Source organism: Ranitomeya imitator, chromosome 4 (genome assembly GCF_032444005.1).
Source record: "Ranitomeya imitator isolate aRanImi1 chromosome 4, aRanImi1.pri, whole genome shotgun sequence".
Lineage (NCBI taxonomy): Eukaryota > Metazoa > Chordata > Amphibia > Anura > Dendrobatidae > Ranitomeya > Ranitomeya imitator.
This window is the reverse complement of record NC_091285.1, coordinates 510,235,364-510,248,206: the sequence shown is the minus strand read 5'-3', so window position 1 is coordinate 510,248,206 and position 12,843 is coordinate 510,235,364. Positions and strand designations below refer to the sequence as shown.

The 12,843-nt window shown below is 46.9% G+C and overlaps 1 protein-coding gene across 1 annotated transcript in view; it reads left to right on the top strand.

Annotated features, from left to right (window-relative positions):
• Positions 1 to 6,136: 6,136 nt before the first annotated feature.
• USP8 (ubiquitin specific peptidase 8) overlaps positions 6,137 to 12,843 on the top strand; it is a 111,745-nt gene continuing 105,038 nt past the window's right edge. The window contains exon 1 of the mRNA XM_069766072.1: positions 6,137 to 6,274. The gene's annotated coding sequence lies outside the window, so the exon portion shown is untranslated. The remainder of the gene's footprint in view (positions 6,275 to 12,843) is intronic.

Here is a 12,843-nt window from a genome sequence, read left to right as displayed (position 1 = left end):
CCTGCTTGCTCAGGTTCACAGCACTTGCAAAGTTGAAATACTTACCTCTCCCTGCTCCACTGCCGTGACGTGGTCCAGATTTCCTGGGCCCACTAATTACTTGAACCAGCCCTACCCCCCACAACTTTAGCCAAATGACCCCCAATTTCAAATGCCTTCCAATTATTATAAGGTAAATTACGCTTGACAAGCTTCATTAAGAAGAATGGATGGTTTTGACATTAAAATGGCCACTCTAGGTGTTTTCCTGGCCCCCACTCACTGCCGACTATGCTGCCCCATTGACTTGCATTGGGTTTCGTGTTTCGGTCGATCCCGACTTTACGTCATAATCGGCCGATTTCACTCGACCCGACTTTGGACATAGTCGGGTTTCGCAAAACCCGGCTCGACTCTAAAAAGGTCAAGGTCGCTCAACTCTATTGATAATTGTTCATGGTTGTAAGTTAAAGTATTGTGTTTAAATAAAAATCAGTTTGTAACTTTACAAAGCTGTAAGATGTGGATTCTTTGAGCAACCTTGATTTGGAATTATATATTTTTGGTTTGGATCAAAAACTCTCTTTTTTTCTATGCATTAAAAACTATATCCTGGAGAGGATCCCTGGTCCCCCGTGATAGGGGTTTTGGGAATATGTATTGTATTTCTCATTGGTTCCGATATGTTTTTATATATATATATATATATATATATATATACAGTGGGGCAAAAAAGTATTTAGTCAGTCAGCAATAGTGCAAGTTCCACCACTTAAAAAGATGAGAGGCGTCTGTAATTTACATCATAGGTAGACCTCAACTATGGGAGACAAACTGAGAAAAAAAAATCCAGAAAATCACATTGTCTGTTTTTTTAACATTTTATTTGCATATTATGGTGGAAAATAAGTATTTGGTCAGAAACAAAATTTCATCTCAATACTTTGTAATATATCCTTTGTTGGCAATGACAGAGGTCAAATGTTTTCTGTAAGTCTTCACAAGGTTGCCACACACTGTTGTTGGTATGTTGGCCCATTCCTCCATGAAGATCTCCTCGAGAGCAGTGATTTTTTTGGCTTTTCGCTTGGCAACACGGACTTTCAACTCCCTCCAAAGGTTTTCTATAGGGTTGAGATCTGGAGACTGGCTAGGCCACTCCAGGACCTTGAAATGCTTCTTACGAAGCCACTCCTTTGTTGCCCTGGTGGTGTGCTTTGGATCATTGTCATGTTGAAAGACCCAGCCACGTTTCATCTTCAATTTCCCTTGCTGATGGAAGGAGGTTTGCACTCAAAATCTCACGATACATGGCCCCATTCATTCTTTCATGTACCCGGATCAGTCGTCCTGGCCCCTTTGCAGAGAAACAGCCCCAAAGCATGATGTTTCCACCACCATGCTTTACATTAGGTATGGTGTTTGATGGATGCAACTCAGTATTCTTTTTCCTCCAAACCCGACAAGTTGTGTTTCTGCCAAACAGTTCCAGTTTGGTTTCATCAGACCATAGGACATTCTCCCAAAACTCCTCTGGATCATCCAAATGCTCTCTAGCAAACTTCAGACGGGCCCGGACATGTACTGGCTTAAGCAGTGGGACACGTCTGGCACTGCAGGATCTGAGTCCATGGTGGCGTAGTGTGTTACTTATGGTAGGCCTTGTTACATTGGTCCCAGCTCTCTGCAGTTCATTCACTAGGTCCCCCCGCGTGGTTCTGGGATTTTTGCTCACCGTTCTTGTGATCATTCTGACCCCACGGGGTGGGATTTTGCGTGGAGCCCCAGATCGAGGGAGATTATCAGTGGTCTTGTATGTCTTCCATTTTCTAATTATTGCTCCCACTGTTGATTTCTTCACTCCAAGCTGGTTGGCTATTGCAGATTCAGTCTTCCCAGCCTGGTGCAGGGCTACAATTTTGTTTCTGGTGTCCTTTGACAGCTCTTTGGTCTTCACCATAGTGGAGTTTGGAGTCACACTGTTTGAGGGTGTGCACAGGTGTCTTTTTATACTGATAACAAGTTTAAACAGGTGCCATTACTACAGGTAATGAGTGGAGGAAAGAGGAGACTCTTAAAGAAGTTACAGGTCTGTGAGAGCCAGAAATCTTGATTGTTTGTTTCTGACCAAATACTTATTTTCCACCATAATATGCAAATAAAATGTTTAAAAAAAAGACAATGTGATTTTCTGGATTTTTTTTTCTCAGTTTGTCTCCCATAGTTGAGGTCTACCTATGATGTAAATTACAGACGCCTCTCATCTTTTTAAGTGGTGGAACTTGCACTATTGCTGACTGACTAAATACTTTTTTGCCCCACTGTATATATATACATACTAGATGGTGGCCCGATTCTAACGCATCGGGTATTCTAGAACATGCATGTTGACGTAGTACGTATATTGCCCAGGCACGTAGTATATTGCCCAGTCACGTAGTATATTGCCCAGCGACGTAGTATATTGCCCAGTCATCACGTAGCATATTGCCAGGCGACGTAGTATATTGCCCAGTGACGTAGTGTATTGCCCAGTGATGTAGTATATTGCCCAGCCACGTAGTATATTGCCCAGCTAGGTAGTATATTGCCCAGTGATGTAGTATATTGCCCAGCGACGTAGTATATTGCCCAGTGACGTAGTATATTGCCCAGCCACGTAGTATATTGCCCAGTCACGTAGCATATTGCCCAGCGACGTAGTATATTGCCCAGTCACATAGTATTTTGCCTAGTGATGTAGTATATTGCCCAGTTACGTAGTATTATTGCCCAGTGACGTAGTATATTGCCGAGTTACGTAGTATATTGCCGAGCCACGTAGTATATTGCCCAGCCACGTAGTATATTGCCCAGTCATGTAGTATATTGCCCAGCGACGTAGTATATTGCCCAGCCATGTAGTATATTGCCCAGCCACGTAGTATATTGCCGAGCCACGTAGTATATTGGCCAGCTACGTAGTATATTGCCCAGTGATGTAGTATATTGCCCAGTCACGTAGTATATTGCCCAGCCACGTAGTATATTGCCCAGCCACATAGTATATTGCCCAGCGACGTAGTATATTGCACAGCCCACGTAGTATATTGCCCAGTCACGTAGTATATTGCCCAGCAACGTAGTATATTGCCCAGCGACGTAGTATATTGCCCAGTCACGTAGTATATTGCCCAGCCACGTAGTATATTGCCCAGTCACGTAGTATATTGCCCAGTCACGTAGTATATTGCCCAGCGACGTAGTATATTGCACAGCCCACGTAGTATATTGCCCAGTCACGTAGTATATTGCCCAGCGACGTAGTATATTGCCCAGTCACGTAGTATATTGCCCAGCGACGTAGTATATTGCCCAGTCACGTAGTATATTGCCCAGTCACGTAGTATATTGCCCAGCGACGTAGTATATTGCACAGCCCACGTAGTATATTGCCCAGTCACGTAGTATATTGCCCAGCGACGTAGTATATTGCCCAGTGACGTAGTATATTGCCCAGTGACGTAGTATATTGCCCAGTGACGTAGTATATTGCCCAGCCACGTAGTATATTGCCCAGCCACGTAGTATATTGCCCAGTCACGTAGTATATTGCCCAGTCACGTAGTATATTGCCCAGCCACGTAGTATATTGCCCAGTCACGTAGTATATTGCCCAGTCACGAAGTATATTGCCCAGCTACGTAGTATATTGCACAGCCCACGTAGTATATTGCCCAGTCACGTAGTATATTGCCCAGTGACGTAGTATATTGCCCAGTGACGTAGTATATTGCCCAGTGACGTAGTATATTGCCCAGTGACGTAGTATATTGCCCAGCCACGTAGTATATTGCAATGCGACGTAGTATACAGCACTGAGCCACGTAGTATATTGCCCAGCCACGTAGTATATTGCACAGCGACGTAGTATATTGTCCAGCCACGTATGTAACAGGTTAAAAAATAAAAAAGAAACATATACTCACCCTCCGAGGGCCCCTTGTAGTCCTGTTGCCTGTGTGCGGTGCACGCGGCAGCTTCCGGTCCCAGGATAGGTATGAGCGCAGGACCTGTGATGACGTCACGGTCACATGACCGTAACGTCATGGAAGGTCCTTCTCGCATAGCATCCTTAGCACCGGAACCTGCTGCTTGTACAGCCGAGGATACCGCTCGCACGTCGGAGGGTGAGAATAACCTTTTTTTATTATTATTATTTTTAACTTTAGATCGTTTTACTCTTGATGCTGCATACGCAGCATCAATAGTAAAAAGTTGGTCACACAGGGTTAATAGCTGCGTAACCGGAGTGCGTTACACCGCGCTCTGGTAACGCTGGCATTAACCCTGTGTGAGGGCTGACTGGATGACTGGAGGGGAGTATGGAACGGTCACTGACTGCGGGGAGGAAAGAGCGGCCATATTGCCGCCGGACTGTGGCCGTCGCTGATTGGTCGTGGCTGTTTTGTCGTGACCAATCAGCGACTTGGATTTAAATGACAGAGGCCGCGACCAATGAATATCTGTGACAGACAGACAGAAAGAAAGACGGAAGTGACCCTTAGGCTGGTTTCACATTTGCGTTTTTTGCCGCTGCGTTTTAGCGCAAAAAAACGCATGCTTTTTTTTCCTATACTTAACTTTAAAAACGCATGCGTTTTTTTGCATGCGATTTGCCGCGTTTTGACGACGCATGCGTCGTTTCTATGCTTGCGTTTTGTTGCGGAAATGCAACCTGTAGTAATTTCTAGCGGCGTTTTTTTGCGGCAAAAAAACGTATTGCTGTCTATGTAAACGCATGCGTTTTTAAGCACATGCGTTTGCATGAATTTCAATAGAAAAACACAAGAATACACACTGATAAGCCACCCCCCAACCCTAACCCTAGGGATCCTAACCCTAGCTATTTCTGTTTATAGTGGGTTTTCTAGTTGATTTTGATGATTGGCAGCTGTCACACACTTCTCATCGTGCATTTCAAAAACGCAAATGCAGGAAAAAACGCATGTAAACGCGTCAAAACGCCGCGTTTTTTTAACACATGCAAAAACGCATGTGTCTAAAAAACGCAGCGTTTGCACGCGTTTTTTGCACTACCTGCGTTTGCGTTAAAAACGCTGCGTTTTTTAACGCAAATGTGAAACTAGCCTTAGACAATTATATAGTATTCAGGGTTTGGACAAAATAATGGAAACACCTAACATTTTGGCATCATAATCTTCGAACATGTGATAAACATGCAAACCGTGACATATGGTAATGTTTTGTAGTTGATTATCTGTGTTATGTGATATGTGTATGGAAATTAACTGTTTGTTTTGCCGAACTGTAAGAACATTGATGAGAACCTGATCCCAATGGCAGACCTCTCGGATCTTCAAAGAGGCCAAATTGTTGGTGCTCGTATGGCAGGCGCTAGTGTAACAGAAAGTGCCCGAATGCTTGGCGTGTCAAGAGATACTGCCTCCAAAGTAATGACTGCGTTTGAAAGAGAAGAAAAAACATCTGCAGCAAAGCACAGGTCCGGCCGAAAGTCAAAGTTGACTGAGAGAGATCGTCGGACTCTAAAGCGAATTGTGAGAGGATCGCAAGACCACGGCTCTGAAAATCACTGCTGAGCTCAATGAACACCTACAGAACCCAGCTTCCACTAAAACTGTTTGTCGGGAGCTGCACAAATCTGGATTCCATGGAAGAGCTGCAATTAGAAAACCGCTGCTCTCAATGACAAATGTTTCCAAGCGTTTAGAGTGGTGCAGAAACCTCCAGAATTGGTCCCTCGAGCAGTGGAAACGTGATATTCTCAGACGAATGAGGACGCTAGTCTCCGGAATAGAATGCACTGGATGTGGTAAATCCTTATGGTTCAGTGACCTGCGGATTTAATAGACTGCGGCCGAAACAGGATCGTGTGCACCGAGCCTTAGCAGTCCGCAGCTGGTCTGCGTGCACAAAGTGCGCCCCCGGGTGGAAATCTCCTGTAAGTGCAACACACACATATCGGCTTGTGGAGCCGTTTCACTTTTCAGCCAACACAGCTGAGTGTCTGCAGTGACGCCCATCACTCCCGTATCTCCCGGTAGAGCCGGTGCTCAGCGGAGGGACACGGGGGACGGGACACACGGAGCCGGCTCCTCACCCCATAGGAGGGCACGTGCACTCCGCTAGTGACGTCATCACGTCGGCCGCTCACTGACACCGCAAGGAAAACAATCCGAGGCCATTTTGGCTTGTGCAGCTGCCGGAGCCGCCGTCCTGTGTGCGGTGGGCGATGTCCTGGAGGGGCGGCGAAGATTGGGACGAGACGGTCGCGGTAAGTCAGGATGACGGCTCCCAGGCTAGGGAAGTGCGCGGCCCGGACTCCGGTAACCCGCCAGCTGTCATGTGACGTGCGACCTATGACCTTCACATTGCTGGTCCGTGTGTGCACACCGTGGCCGTGTATATGGGGTGTAGCCTATATCACGTGGTGTCACTGACCTCGCTGGGACCCGGGCAGCACTACAGATCCCAGCATGCCCTGGGGACTACAATGCTCAGCAGCACTTTCTTGGCCATGTACCACCTGGCTCGTCCATGTTCTGTGGTGTGTACAGGGTACATGTAGTGTGTGCCACACTGCCAGTAATTCAGAACCAGGAGTGGAACAATCAGAGGAGACGTATGATAGAAACATATGCACCACTTCTGTATTTATCACCCACTCCTGGTCTACAGATACTGAGGTAAAATACTGACCAAATACTGAACGTGATATAGATTCTCGCCATCAGCGGGAGCCCGGCGCTCGTCCTGGTGTTTGCTGCTGCGGATGACTGACATCCTGTACCTGACCCAGCGATGGGATCAAGGTCCTCGTTGCTGCCTCCGGATTGGGCATACCAGCAGCTAAAGGTCCCATGGGTGTTGCATGACTCTGCCTTCTGTCTTGTCTGATCAGTGGGAGCCCGGTGTGTAGAAATGTCGCCACTCAGCAGGATCCCCGGCCACACCTGTGTACTTGCTACTCCGGAGCAGTTGTGTGTGCTTGGATCTGTAATGGGTGCCTTAGACAACCGACTGTACAAGCGCGCTCATATACCGCCCAGTGTACACAGGCTGACGAGTTACCGATGGGGAGAGCGCGATGATCGTTCTGTCCTCATACAGCGTCACGGGCGATGTGCTGACGATCAGGATGATATTTATGCCGGAATGAACGATCCAATCACCTGAAAGGAGCGGCTTACAGCTTTTTGCAGATTATAATTTTGGGTGTGATTAGGTGGCGGTGCTCCAGACTGCTGAGGCCACAGGCTCTAATGTTTTCTGGTTTCTCCTAGCTTCAGTTTGTTTGAACGGCGTTTTACTCACCCTCCCAGTGTCCACCGCTGCTCCCAGTGTCTGTTATTGCCTGCAGCGCTGATGTCAAATTGGCAACTCTGCACCCAAAGACTGAGCTCATTGGTTCTGCCTGAGTTGACTGCATGAGTTGCTGAGTGCACTGAATGGCTGCAGCGTTGTTGACTTGATGTCAGCTCTGCTGTCAATAGCAGACACGGGGAGCAGAGGTGGACATTCAGCAATGAGTGTTGCGTGCAGGAGTGCGAGGCTGTGTGTGTGTGTGTGTGTGTGGCGCATGAGTGCGAGGCTGTGTGTGTGTGGCGCAGGAGTGCGAGGCTGTGTGTGTGTGGCGCAGGAGTGCGCGAGGCTGTGTGTGTGGCGCAGGAGTGCGCGAGGCTGTGTGTGGCGCAGGAGTGCGCGAGGCTGTGTGTGTGTGGCGCAGGAGTGCGCGCGGCTGTGTGTGTGTGGCGCAGGAGTGCGCACGGCTGTGTGTGTGTGGCGCAGGAGTGCGCGAGGCGCTGTGTGTGTGGCGCAGGAGTGCGCGAGGCTGTGTGTGGCGCAGGAGTGCGCGCGGCTGTGTGTGTGTGGCGCAGGAGTGCGCGCGGCTGTGTGTGTGTGGCGCAGGAGTGCGCGCGGCTGTGTGTGTGTGGCGCAGGAGTGCACGAGGCGCTGTGTGTGTGGCGCAGGAGTGCGCGAGGCTGTGTGCACGCACATGCAATCTTTTTCTCACTTCTGCAGGATATACATTTGGGAGGTGATGGATAATCTTGCTTTCCGTTTAGTTTCTTGTCTGCAGTGTACGGATCAGGTACGCTGTACAAGCTGCGCCTGCTGAGGACTATATTAATGGTGTGCACATACACAGGACAGAGCTTGTATGAGCTGGCATGGCTATAGATAGAGATCAGAAGTTAGAATGTGTCATCTTGCACCTCAGCTCCAGGATCCATTTCATAGTTGGACAGTTTGCATTTTGTTTCTCTATTTACATGTATATAAAACGTGTTTGCGTAAAGATTTCAGTATTTTATGAGGATTCTGAACCCCCTGCTGCAATGAGATATTGGAGTCCAAACAATCTTGCTCATCTCTGGTGTAATTCAACTTGAGGATTTGTGGACCCTGCAACTTTCCCACTTCTCTTGAAAGAGGTGAATAAAAAAAACGCACATGAATGCAACCACTGTTAGGATCCGTTCCTACATTCAGGAATTGCTGCAGTTTTGACTCGTATTTATGCAGTGCGAAAACCGCAGCAGCCAGATGTTACAGCATAGTGGATGAGATTTCTAGAAATCCCATGTCCACTATGCGACTACGTGCACTTGCAGATCACCCATGGAAACTGACATGCGGCGCATCTTTCAGGAAGTGCATTTATGTTATATATTACTAGGAAAAATTAATAGGACATCAATAGATGTATGGTGGGAATACAATCCATTAATACTACAAAATTAACGACTGTGCCATCTATACAGAAGACTTCATTCAGATGTCTGCTGTATTTGTACGTGTTCTGTCTCTGTTTTTCGAGGATAGAATAGCTACCCTTTGTGCCTATGTCACTTATACACTACTCGTCACGTGACGTGGGATGTGCCTGCAAGGGTTAATCTACTCTAACAATCTAGCGCTCAACCTCTGTTTTTGGCTATAAAGTGAGCATAAATCACACCCCGACAGTCAACACACCTCAGTTACTTAACGCGCTGCCACCACTCATCAAACACGGGGTGATGAGTCCCCGAAATATGTTACTGTAATCAAAATTTCACACACTCCCAGAAAGCTATGGTCCTTTAGAGCATACAAGGATCAAACTTATTTAAGATTTTTAGCTTTAATATAAAAATATACAGTGCTTAAAATAAAAAAAATATAAAAAGATGAAAATAAAACAAAATACAAATATGCAAAACAGTTATAAAATAAAAAGGGAGAAATAGCAGAAATATCTAAACATTTACGTCTACAGAGATCTTCTGTTTCCTTAAGGGAAGGAGAAATTCATTATGGATTACATCAGCCTCTTAGTCAGCGCCCACATGTGAACGTTTTTTGTGCCACACAGCTTTTTATCGTCCTGACCATAGGCTCGTATTTCCATGATCACCCGTTTGGACTATTTAAAACCTGCTGTTTGGTGACTGGGTGTGAGATTGCATTTCAAATATCCTGTGTCTCCCCCACTCTTCTCTATACAGTTAATCTATATATATAATTGTCTAAGGGGTACTTCCGTCTGTCTGTCTGCAACTTCCGTAACTGAAATCCCGCGTCACTGATTGGTCTCGCCAGCTGCCTGTCATGGCTGCCGTGACCAATCAGCGACGGGCACAGTCCGATTAGTCCCTCCCTACTCCGCTGCAGTCAGTGCCCGGCGCCCGCTCCATACTCCCCTCCAGTCACCGCTCACACAGGGTTAATGCCAGCGGTAACGGACCGCGTTATGCCGCGGGTAACGCACTCCGTTAACGCTGCTATTAACCGTGTGTCCCCAACTTTTTACTATTGATGCTTCCTATGCAAAAAAGATGTAATGTTAAAAATAATAAAAAAGCAAAAAAACCTGCTATTCTCACCTTCCCAAGTGAACCAGTGCTCAAGATAAAAAACCGTATCGATCTTACCAGTTATGACAGACATATAGAAAGGACCCCTCAAAGTCCATGAGGGTGGTGGTTCCAGATGTAGATGGCCAAGGGTAGGGAAGGTACACTGCCACTGTCTTCCCTGTGACCCCTTAGAAGAACTCCTGTCCTGACAAGGACAGGCCCTAAGTGTGCCCTACTATGGGAGACCACCAACCAGAGTGTAACCCTAAATGTCTCTCTTCTCCCTACGCGTTTCAACTCCGATGGGGGAGCATCATCAGGGGAGTTATATAAAGAAAAGGAACCAGTGGGTCCCCTCAAAAAGTCCTAAACAAAAGCGATTCCATAGAGTCCGTATTAGTATCAGTCCGTACTAGATGGTTAAAGGGTCCCGCAGTGGCTGGGAGGTCCCCTCAAAAGGTCAAAGATGCTGGCTGTGTCTGCAGCTTATGTGACTGACATAAGCTGCAGACACAGCCAGCATCTTTGACCTTTTGAGGGGACCTCCCAGCCACTGCGGGACCCTTTAACCATCTAGTACGGACTGATACTAATACGGATGTGACTTATGTGACTCACATAAGCTGCAGACACAGCCAGCATCTTTGACCTTTTGAGGGGACCTCCCAGCCACTGCGGGACCCTTTAACCATCTAGTACGGACTGATACTAATACGGACTCTATGGAATCGCTTTTGTTTAGGACTTTTTGAGGGGACCCACTGGTTCCTTTTCTTTATATAACTCCCCTGATGATGCTCCCCCATCGGAGTTGAAACGCGTAGGGAGAAGAGAGACATTTAGGGTTACACTCTGGTTGGTGGTCTCCCATAGTAGGGCACACTTGGGGCCTGTCCTTGTCAGAACAGGAGTTCTTCTAAGGGGTCACAGGGAAGACAGTGGCAGTGTACCTTCCCTACCCTTGGCCCTCTACATCTGGAACCACCACCCTCATGGACTTTGAGGGGTCCTTTCTATATGTCCGTCAAAACTGGTAAGACCGATCCAGTTTTTTATCTTGAGCACTGGTTCACTTGAGCACGTTTGTATTGTTTTTGTATGTGTCATGTTAGGATCCGAATTCTTTATATATGTATTAAAGGTTATGTTTTAAATTAGTGGATATCCTCCATAGCTATTCCTACAAATTCTCCTGAGGGTATAGACAGGGCTGGTTTCTATACAGGCCTTAGCTGTTTCTTATTCTCACCTTCCGTAGTCCGACGATGCGCTCACGCCTGCCGCCAGCTTCCGTTCCCAGAGATGCATTGCAAAATTACCCAGAAGACTTATCTGGGTAATTTCGCAATGCATCCTGGGAACGGAAGATGGCGGCAACCATTCGCGCATCACAAGAGCTTCGCTGGATCCCGGCGGGTGAGTATATAACTATTTTTTATTTTAATTGTTTTTTTTTAACAGGGATATGTGCCCACACTGCTATATACTATGCGGGCGGTGTTATATACTGCGTGGCTGCTATATACTACGTGGCCAGTGTTATATACTATGTGGGCTGTGTTATATACCCCGTGGCTGCTATATACTACGTGGCCAGTGTTAGATACTATGTGGGCTGTGTTATGTACTGCGTGGGCTGTGCTATATATTACGTGGCCAGTGTTATATACTGCATGGCCTGTGTTATATACTGCGTGGCTGCTATATACTGCGTGGGCTGTGTTATATACTGTTTAGACTGGTATATACTGCGTGGCCACTGTTATATATTGCGTGGCCTGTATTAACGCATCGGGTATTCTACAATATGTATGTATGTATGTATATAGCAGCCACATAGTATATAGCACAGACCACGTAGTGTTTGTCTGCTATATACTACATGGCTCCTATATACTACATGGCCTGTGCTATATACTATGTGGCTGCTATACACATGCATACATACATATTCTAGAATACCCGATGCATTAGAATCGGGCCACCATCAAGTAGGAAATATTCTGCCTAGTACAGACCATTTGCTACCTGCTTTTAAACTAAGGGTATGAGCTGAGCTGACATGTTTGATACCTCTCTATATTCTCCCAACAGACCACCCCGTACCCCCTGTGGCTCTGAGTCCCTGAAATAACAGTACATAGATGTTATGTCCTTTTGTGTAGAGCCAATCATTTGGATGCAGCCTTAACTAACTATTTTCCTGATATTATAGTTTCCTTTACAATTATATTTTTCCTTCAGAGCCTACTTATCTACTATATAATTGTCTAAAGGTACCGCCACACATAACGATATCGTTGCTTTTTGTGACGTAGCAACGATATCGTTAACGTAATCGTTGTGTGACAGCGACCAATGATCAGGCCCCTGCTGGGAGATCGTTGGTCGCTGGGGAAAGTGGAGCACTTTATTTTGTCGCTGGATCTCCCGATTCAGCGATGTCTTCACTGGTAACCAGGGTAAATATTGGGTTACTAAGCACAGGGCCGCGCTTAGTAACCCGATGTTTACCCTGGTTACCGTTGTAAATGTAAAAAAACAAACACTACATACTTACATTCCGGTGTCTGGTCAGGTCCCTTGCCGTCAGCTTCCCGCACTGACTGGTGAGCGCCGGCCAGCCGTAAAGCACAGCACAGCGGTGACGTCACCACTGTACTTTACGGCCGGCGCTCAGTCAGTGCGGGAAGCTGAAGGCGAGGGACGTGACCAGACACCGGAATGTAAGTATGTAGTGTTTGTTTTTTTACATTTACAACGGTAACCAGGGTAAACATCGGGTTACTAGGCGCGGCCCTGCGCTTAGTAACCCGATGTTTACCCTGGTTACCCGGGGACTTCGGCATCGTTGGTCGCTGGAGAGCTGTCTGTGTGACAGCTCTCCAGCGACCAAACAGCGACGCTGCAGCGATCGACATCGTTGTCGGTATCGCTGCAGCGTCGCTTAGTGTGACGGTACCTTTAGGGTCACTTCCGTCTCTGTCTGTCCTTCTGTCAC